General features: G+C 40.6%; 1 non-coding gene across 1 annotated transcript; it reads left to right on the top strand.

Moving 5' to 3' along the window:
• Positions 1 to 1,417: 1,417 nt before the first annotated feature.
• On the top strand, positions 1,418 to 1,489 carry trnad-guc. The gene has a single exon. It is a non-coding gene; the product is annotated as a tRNA-Asp (tRNA).
• Positions 1,490 to 6,597: the final 5,108 nt, after the last annotated feature.

Raw genomic sequence — 6,597 nt, forward strand, 5'->3', positions numbered from 1 at the left:
CAAACAGTCCTTCCAAGTGAAAGACCAATTTCCTTCTTTTAATTTAGTATACTCTATTCGCTGCTCTACACTTTAATAGAGCAGTGGCCAGCTTTATATTGGGGTGATCAAACAGCGATAGGATAACCACCTTGTGGAGTATCTTGATTCAGCTCACAAGTGTGAGTCCAATTCTGATCAGAGCTTCTGGTCGACTATCTTTTTCAGTCTGCACTTGCTCTTACACTGATCATTCTGTCTCAGGTCTCCTTTCGTGTTCCAATGAAGCTCAACGCATGCCTCCTCCAAACAGCCTTTTTTTTTTTCTATTCTTATCTGTTCCATTACTGCTCACTTTAGACTGTGCTACCAATTCTTATCATTTAATCTCTATTTAATTCCACACTGTCACAGACCTTCCCTTTCTTTCACATCAGCACACCCCCCCCCAGTCCTTTCATTTGTTTAAAATCTATTGCACTTCTCATTTTTGCCAGTTCTGATGAAACGACGTTGTCTCTTGTTAATGCTGACATGCTGGGTATTTCACGATTTTCTATCTTTAATTCATACTTCCAGCATGCATAGTACTTGGCTTCTGCACTGAGGATAAGAGGAGGTTTGATAGAGGTGTTCAAAATCATGAACGGTTTTAATAGTGCAAATAAAGGTAAACTGTTCCTGTGACAGAGGTTCGGGATCATGAGGTAAAAAAAGTAAAGATGTTGTGAGGGAACCCATTTTTTTCTCTCAGCTGCAAATTGCTGTGATCCGGAATATGTTGCCTGAAAGACTGGTGCTATTAGATTCAAATGTAATTTTTAAGAGGGAATTGGACAAATACAGAAATGAAGATACTTACAGTGCAAGCAGAGGAGTTGGACTGATTCGCTCCTGAAGAGGTAGCACATATGCGATGGGTCCAAATATCACCGAATGCGCTGTTATTCTTGAAATGGTGAACAATATAACCCAGAATTCCACGGGTCGGGGAATACGCCCTATCGCCATCAGAAGGGTCTCACTGCGCAGCTGCGGCAGGCCCAGCCACCGGAAAACGCCTGCGGCGTGGAGCATGCGTGGAGCGGTACCAGGAAGCTGAATGTGGGTGATCGTCGCCCCATTAACACCGACTCTTAGCGCCGCCGCCGCCGCGGGGAAGGGGAGCGGGTCGGCGCCGTGAAGCCGATGGTGCAGCCCCAAACTAGCCCCCGCTTCCCGGTTTCTTCTCCCGTTTGCACCGAGTTTCTGATGCGGTAACAGAGAGGGTTGGGGAGGGTGATGCTGTTCATGTGGTTTACATGGATTTCCAAAAGGCATTTGATAAAGTCTCACACAACAGACTTGTGAACAAAGTTAGAGCTCATGGAATAAAAGGGACGGAGCAACATGGTTATGGAATTAAAAACAAAAAAAACAGCGGACGTTGGAAATTAGCTCCTCGTTAGTATAGTGGTTAGTATCCCCGCCTGTCACGCGGGAGACCGGGGTTCAATTCCCCGACGGGGAGTGCATTTATTATGGATATGGAATATTCGCTGAGTGACAGGAAACAGAGGGTATCGGTGAATGGTTGTTTTTCAGGCTGGAGGAAGGTTTAAAGCGGAGTTCCGCAGGGGTTGGTGTGAGGTTCCCTGTTTTTCCTGATATAAATGAATGGCCTAGACCTTGGTGTGGAAAGCATCATTTCAAAATTTGCAGGCTTCATGAAACTTGGAGATATTGTGAACTGTGAGGAAGATGGTGTTAAACTTTAACTGGAAATAGGCATAAAAACGGAAAATGCTGAAAAAACTCAATTCTGACAACATCCATGGAGTGAGAAACAGAGTTAACTTTTCAATCCTGTGTGACCCTTCTTCAGAGCTAAATATATAGACAGGATATAGGCAGGTTGGTGGAATGGGCAGATAAGTGGCAGTGGTAAAAGTTTGCGATCAGGATGCCTTGGGACTGGCCCTGGGGAACATGCAAACTCTGTGCCTGGGAAAGTCAATGCATTGGATACAGCGGTTTCTCGGGCACAGAATTGTGGGAATTGCAGCTGCCATGAGCGGTGTCAGTAAGTGTTTTATTACAGGCTGATTGTCAGTGACCTGAAATGTGAGCTCTGTTTCTCTCTCCACAGATGCTGCCTACCTGCTGTGTATTTCCAGAATTTTCTGTCTTTATTTAAGACTCCCAGCAGCGACATGATTTTGACAGTGAATTATTGCAGGTGTTGCTCACAAAACCAAGGCCAGAAACACAAACTGACAAATGAGGAGTCCTTTTGCATCAGGGTGGATGTTGGACGTGGAAGTCAATCTCTCGCTTTCTGTGAAGGTATGTTCATGTTGGCTGACTTTCAACTGGAGTGTAGATGGAAGAGAAGTTGAAGTATATAACCCCGAGTACTTTTGAGACCAGTAGAGCCTGTCTATTTCTGTTAAAAAGCCACAAGCAAAAATCATTAACTGCTTCCTGTACTGTAAGAGACACTGAAAGAAAGTACATTCCACACTCTCATTTGATGACAGAAAGTGAGAGACAGTGTTAATTCCATATTGTATGAGAGATTGACAGGTAGTTCATTCATTGAATCATAGAACGGTCACTGTCCAGGAGGTGGCCATTCAGCCTGTCATGTATGTGCTGGTCAAATGAAGGAACAATTCACCTTGTGCTACTTCACCACCTTTTCCTGTAGCTCTGTACATTTTTCCTTTTCAGTTAATCCAGTTAATTTCAACCTCATCAGAGACAGAACAGAGTTTCTGGACCTGGACTGGTTGGATAGGGGGCGTTGGATGGTAGTGAGTGTGGGGCTGCGGCGGGGACCTATCATTTGAAGCTGTGGGTTTGACACATTTAGATGTTCAATTCGCTGTCACTCCCTACAGGTTATTTGCAATTTTCCTGTAACTCATCCCTTTAAATTTTGACTTTCTGTAATCTAAGATATTAGTATTTAGTCGTTTGGTAGTACAGAATTTGAGTACTGAACAAAGAGACATATCGAATCTTTTCTTCTTGCCCTCATCAGGACACCACGAGAATACCAATATAAGGGGAAAACGACAATTTGTACTGTATGTGAAGAGTGTGCGGATTGATTGACAAGTGGACTCTGAATGGTAGAGGCATTGCCATGGGGAATCCATCATTGATGGTGACTACTTGGCAGTTAACTGTCATTCTTTGAAATTTAAACCAGGCAGCTTCAGCCTGATTGGTGAAGGCAATGCCCTGAGCAAATGGTTGTCACTTATTTTGTTTAGCTAAAACAGGCACAATGTGTGCGAATGTTCTTTCTGCCTGCAATGAACAGGGCCTTGTGTATTAATATGTGTCGCTTGTAGTAACGCAAATGTGTGACATTGCAAATCTGGCTGGCAATTTTAAATTGGTTATATGTGTAATTCTTAGCACACTGAGGATTATTTGGGAAATGTTGTCCAATCATGGAATCACATCTAATGTTCAATGCTGTGTTTTGAGTATTGCAAGTGCAGGCTACTTGTCCAGTGGCTGGGACATGCTGTTTCATATGGTAATGCCTCTACCAATCAGAGTTCACTTACCAATCAATCAGCACTTTCTTCACACAGTATAAATTGTTGTTTCCTCCTTATATTGGTATTCTTGCAAAGTGTCCTGATGAATGCAAGATGAAAAGCTTTTACATGCCTCTTTTTAAATAATATTACCATTTGTCTTAAGTTTCTCCTTTGCAAATTAAAAATTAATTCAATTATATCATGATTACTTATAATTAGATGTTTCCTTTTTTTTAGATTATGAACCAAGTAAGATCAATTATCTTGATGGCCTGGAACATATTGTACCAGAATCGGAATGTCTGTATGTTCTGGGTCCTATATTGGGAGAGTGTTTTTACTCCCTCTACCTCTGAGCCATTAGGTAGTAATTCTGTGTTTTATTCTTTATCTAGCGGTTCCTGGTGTGGAAGAATGTTTTTCCTCTGTAGCTCTTGCTCTTTGAGTCTCATCACAATGCACAGCTTGATTTCTGCTATTTGAATGAAGGTTTCTTTTAATGTCAGTTTCTGGCTTGACAGTCTGTGTTTCTTTCTCTGCATTCCAGTTCCTTATATTGAGTGTGGGTTTTACAATGTTTTGTCCATTTTAAGGTATGTGCATATGACTTTTTCCCCATCCCGTATCCATCTTGTTTCTGGCATGTGAGTGTGTCTTTGACACTGTACCTGAAACTTTCTGTTAAGTGAGTGTGGGTGTCATACTGCCCCTGTCAGTTTCTGGTATGTGAGTATGTGCTTTGTTTTGTAACAGTTTGTTGCTTGTAAATGCCAGTTGAGTTTTTCTTAATATCTGTCAGGCCGTGGTATGCAAATGGAAACTTTAATCTGTATTTGTCAATTATTGGTGTGTGAGTGTGATTTTTAATCTGAATCTGTCAGTGTTTGATAGGGGTATGATATGTGAATGCAGCTTTTACAATGAGCTTATCAGTGTCTATACATGAGCGTGTGTTTTACTCTACCTGTCAATTTCTGACATGTAAATGTGGCTTTTAACCTGCATCTGTCACTATTTTAAAACATTTATTATTGAACGGGATGTTGGTGTCGCCAGCAAGGCCAGCATTTTTTGCTCCTCACTATTTGCTCCCCTTGAAGTGAGCAGCTTGCTATGCCATTTCAGAGGGCAGTTAAGAGTCAACCACCATAATTGTGGATCTGGAATCACATGTAGGTATGGAAATAAGTGCTTCACTCTGTATCATTCAATTACTGAGGTTGCTGAGTATGAGGTTGTCTTTCACTTTTTTTTACGTCAATGTGGATTTTACTCTGTTCCTGTCAATATCTGGCATGTGAGTGTTTTACTGTCTCTATCTGCCAAGTTCTCATGTTTGCAATTGGATTTTCCTCTGTGCCTGCCTCTTCATTTCTTTCAAGTGTTGTATTGTTCTTCTGTTTTCATATCCAAATATATGTTTCACGCTATCTTTTAACCTCTGGGTCCCAGTGTGAAAATGGGTTTTGCTTTGTTCCTGTCAGTCACACTTATCAAAGTATGGTTCTTAATCTATGCACATCAGACACTGACACGTGAATGTGTGATTTATTGTGTAGTTTGTTTCTGATATCTCAAACTTTGAAGAGTCAGTGATTTCCTTGTGCCCGTAGGTTTCTAATATGAATATGTCATTCTTATTCTGGACATGGCAATGCCTGCTAATTGATTGTGGGGTTCACTCTGAAGCTGTCATTCTCTAATATGTGTTTTTTTTTGTTTCTCTCCGCAGCTGCCAGTTTCTGAAAAGTTGGTTTGAATTTTGTTCTGTAACTGCCACTTTCTGATATCTGAGTCTGGGATTTACTCTGTATCTCAGTTTCTGATATGTATATGTGTGTTTTCCATTGACATTCTCTGTTTCTCTTCTGGGAATCTGGGTTTATTCTGTATCTGTCAGTCTCTGCTATGTGAGTGCATTTATTTTATTCTCTCTATCTGTGAGTTAATGTTCTGTGAATGAGATTTTGGACTTAATTTAAAATTAAGTGTTTTTTCTTGTGAATGGGATTTTCATTCTCTATCTGTCAATTTCCAGGTAAGAATGTTTATTATTGTTATTTTGTCCCAGTCATTTTATGGCATATGAGTGTGCTACACTCTCGATCTTTCTGTCTATGGCACGTTTGTCTGTGGTAAAGTGGTTGGTAACTGTCAGTCTCTGGTATGGGTTAGGTTATTTTAATCTATATCTGTCAGTCTCCTTTCATTGAGCGTGGCTTTCTTTTGTATGTGGTTTCTCCCCAGTAAGTGGAACAGAACTCCCAACTACCCCAACCACTTGCCTCTAACTATTTGTTAGTAAATTAACAGAAAAATGATTTACTTTCACAGTTTCCACCTATTTAACTGCCAGCAATGACCACACATCATTTTCACTAAATGCCAACATAGCTGTCAGTTGTTTAAGAAATGTTTACTTCAATATCCAGCACTGTTAGTTACTGCTTGTATGTGTGTGCGCCTGTTTCATTAAATGTTGGTCAGTCTCTTGCACTTTATTCTATATCTCACTTTGTTAAACAGTGTCAGCTGGGACATTTATTTACATATTTGTCTACATATTGTTATGTGTCACTGTGGGAGCTACCTGAGTGTGTGATTGTTTAAATACCACTCTCCAATACTGTGTCAGTATCACATTAATTGTGTACATCACAACCTCTCCTCTCTCCTGCTCTATGTCATGACATTGAATTTGCATCATTCGGCAAAGTGTTCTAAGTGATCTAGCAGTCATATTCTGATGGTTAGTCTTTAGTCCTCTATCATATAGTATATCATACATTTTGTGTCTGTCAATCTGTGACAGTGTATGTCAATATGAGAAACATTCTCAAGCTGTCAGTCTCCACTACTGCCTGTGAGCATTGTATTATTTCTGTGTTTGACAGTCTATGGCTCTCCATGTGAAATTTTAAATCCTAATGTTCAGAGAGACTTGAGTGAACTTGTATAAGGTTCATGGGAAGATAGAATCCAAGCAGCAATAGGGAAGGCAGCTAGCATTTATAGACTTTATGGCAAGGAGATTGGAGTATAACAATAAGGAAGACTTGCTGCACTTCAGTAAGGCTTT

Source organism: Carcharodon carcharias (assembly GCF_017639515.1).
Source record: "Carcharodon carcharias isolate sCarCar2 chromosome 37 unlocalized genomic scaffold, sCarCar2.pri SUPER_37_unloc_1, whole genome shotgun sequence".
NCBI lineage: Eukaryota > Metazoa > Chordata > Chondrichthyes > Lamniformes > Lamnidae > Carcharodon > Carcharodon carcharias.